Raw genomic sequence first — 3,502 nt, 5'->3', positions numbered from 1 at the left:
GACTAAGAAGTTGGCATCCTCACACCATAAGTTGCCTTATTGTACCTCATGAGTAGTTTATGAGAACAATGTCCATCTTTATTATTTTATTAATAATTCTAAATGATTACTATGTTCCAGGCACAATTCAAAGCGCTTTACGTTCATATACTCGTTGAGTCCTCTCAACTGACTAGACGGCAGGTTCTATGATTTATTCCCATTTTTCAGAAAAGGAAACTGGCACCGAAAGTTGAGGAACTTGCCCAACGTTCACGGAAAGTTTGCATTATTTGTAGAAACCAATTTAAGTTAGTTGTAAGTTCTCTTTGTATTTCTCTTTGATTTCCAACTCAAAATATTTACCCTCACTCACAAATGAGGTTCCCTATACCCTTGGTAGACACAGTTTTTCAAGAAATAAAACGTTTTCAACTTCGGATAATTCTACTTTCCTCCTCAGGATTCGGGTAATCAGGCAATAGTTTACAAAAGACAATGACACTGAAAAGTAGATATTTATGACAAAACTACACCAATACAAATGCATTTCCCACTTTTTCTGGTTTTCTGAAATTTTCCAGTAATTTTTTTCCCACATTTTAATTGATCTTTCATTCCTGAATTTTTTGTTAGTGGAACAAGCAGAATGGGCAACAGAATATCTTTTATCATGCTCTGTTCCATCCATCAACAATCCGATTGTAAAGGTTTTAAAAGAATATTTTAATTCCCTTGAAGTTTTCGTACTTTGAGGATAGTTTTGGATCAACAAGGCCTATTGCTTTCCTTCATAAATTTCAAACCATGTACCGAATCTTGGCTTCGAAACGTGTTACTCTCTGTATCAACCTATCAACCCTGATTAACTCTTGATGGTGAAATACTTGATTACTCCTCACAATACTATTGGCATCATGATTGATGGACACTCTCAGAAATTTTTGCGAAAAACAGAAACTCAAACTTTTGTTTTGACATCAGTTTTTAAATTCCTGTGGCTTAAGTATTTATTTAGAATTGCTCAGTGATTGTGTTCCATCTCCAGGAGGAGAATGCCAATGACAGATTCTCTAACACTTCTTGTTATGACACTTTCCATGTTTTCTCAGCTACTTTCTAACCAGATTAATGTCCCAAAGCAGGGCTCTTTCTGCCTAGTGATGCACTGCTGTTAGAGCCTACATACCATGGGCTGAAGACCTGTCCACTGACCACAGTTTTTATTAAGAAACTGTTTTATTGTTACTCAATCACCTTTCATCCTAGATTTTTAAAAATTCTATTTTTTCCTCTTTTACTAACTTTGAAGTGATACTCTATTTCTATTCCTTTGGTGGTGACCCTAGACATCTTACCAGGCCTACTTAATTTCCAAACTCTAAAGTGAATCACTATCTTTGCCTTCCTTCAGAAAATTATGTAATCCAAATGTGCTTTAACTTGGTCACCAGTCTGCCCTATCTATGTGCTACTATTGTCCAATATTTAGTCCTACAAATTATACAGGAAGCTTAGTGTTTTATTTGGTGTTTTATTTAGTGTTTTTATAAACAGTCGACGTTTATATTTGGGAGAGGAGGTGTTGCTGTTTTTATTTTGCCAAATAGATTTTAAGAGACACACACTACTTGCTTTCGTCAGTGTTTTGTTTATTTATTTATGTATATATGTCTTTGCTTTTCAACTTATTTTTTATTGTGGTAAAATACACGTAACAGAAAATTTACCATCTTAATGATTTTTTAAGTATTTGCGTACTTTTTTTTTTAGGTTTTAATATAAGCTCCTTTTAATGTTTATTTATTTTTGAGAGAGAGAGAGAGACAGAACACGAGCGTGTGCAAGAGCATGGGTGGGGAGGGGCAGAGAGAGAGGGAGACACAGAATCCAAAGCAGCCTCCAGGCTCTGAGCTGTCAGCACAGAGAGCCTGACATGGGGCTTGAACTCACAGGCCATGAGATCATGACCTGAGCCAAAGTCGGATGTTTAACCGACTGAGCCACCCAGGTGCCCCTTTACTTATTTTTGAGAGAGAGAAAGATGGGGTGGGTTGGAGGGACAGAGAGAGAGACAGAGGGAGAAAGAGAATCCCAAGCAGGCCCTGCACTATCAGTGCAGAGCCAGTCACTGGGCTTGATCTCACCAACTGTGAAATCATGACCTAAGCCAAAATCAAGAGTTAGAGGCTTAACTGACTGAGCCACCCAGATGCCTTTTGATGGGTTTCAAATGTACATTTCAGTGGGATTAAGTACATTTGTATTGTCAAGCAACCATCACCATTATCCATCCGTCTCTAGAATTCTTTTCTTTTTGCAAAGCTAAAACTCTATATCCACTAACCAGTAAGTCCCCATTCCCTCCTTCCCCACAGCCCCTGGCAACCACCATTCTGTTTTCTGTCTTTAGGATTTTGACTATTCTAAGGACATCACATAAGTGGAATCATACAGCATTTGTCTTTTGGGGATTGGTTTGTTTAGCACAATGTCCTCAAGGTCCATCCATTTTGTAACATATTGCAAAATTCCATTCTTTTTTAGGGGCACCTGGGTGGCTTTCAAGGTTTGGTGATTATGAATACAGTCTTTCTGTGAACATACGCACTCATTTCTCTTAGGTGTATACCCAGGAGTAGAATGGCTGCATGGGTATATTTTAACTTTATTTAAAAGTGCCAAATAATTTTCCAAAGTTGTACCATTTTCCACACCCATGCTAGGTACTTTTTAGTTTCTTTTTAATACTGTTTTTTAGTTTTAAAATACACTAAACATAAGTATTTCATAGTCTACGCCTGATAATCCTAATATATGCTGTCTCTGCAGGTCTGATTCTGCAGTTTGTAGTTTCTTCTAATTCTCACGGTAGTTTATATCCCCGTGTATTTTGTGATTTTTGATTGTGAGTTCATCTTCCTTGGAACTTCGTCTGGGGGAGTATTTGAAGTTTGGCTTTCAAGTACATTCCTCTAAAAAAGGAGGATAAATATACTTATTTGCCTCTGCCAGTGGATACTAAATTCTCAGCTTGGAATCTTTTAGGGCCTCCTAAAATTTCTGGCCCTAAATCCAAGTAAAGTGAGGCTATGGTTAGGAACTCTCAAGAAAATATGTTTTCTTTTTTTTCCTTTCCACACAGAGCCAAAGCTAAGCCAGGCACGTGTGTCCACCACCTCCCTTTGTGGGGGTGGAGTTTTTTCTCATTCACTCAGTAAAGATGTCACTTTTCAGGGGTCTCTGATCTGACTTCCTGTCTCAAACTTTGTGCCCTGGCCCTCTCACTTGTGGCCCTTTAGAACCCAAGCCCTGTGCTACCACTGAATCGGGGTTTGTTCCAACACAGACTCCAGCTTCAGAATCCACTTCCTTGGCTCAATTCAAGCTTTCTATAATTTCTGGGCATTTGAGGATTTTTCCTTATTTTTGTGCCAGCTCTGCCATCATTCAAACAGATGTTTTTCAGACTGGCAAAAAATTGATAATTGAAGTTGAGTGATAAACATGTGGAGATTCATTA

The sequence above is a fragment of the Neofelis nebulosa genome, chromosome 9, assembly GCF_028018385.1.
Source record: "Neofelis nebulosa isolate mNeoNeb1 chromosome 9, mNeoNeb1.pri, whole genome shotgun sequence".
Lineage (NCBI taxonomy): Eukaryota > Metazoa > Chordata > Mammalia > Carnivora > Felidae > Neofelis > Neofelis nebulosa.
The sequence above is the reverse complement of the archived record's forward strand: the minus strand, read 5'-3'. Positions refer to the sequence as shown.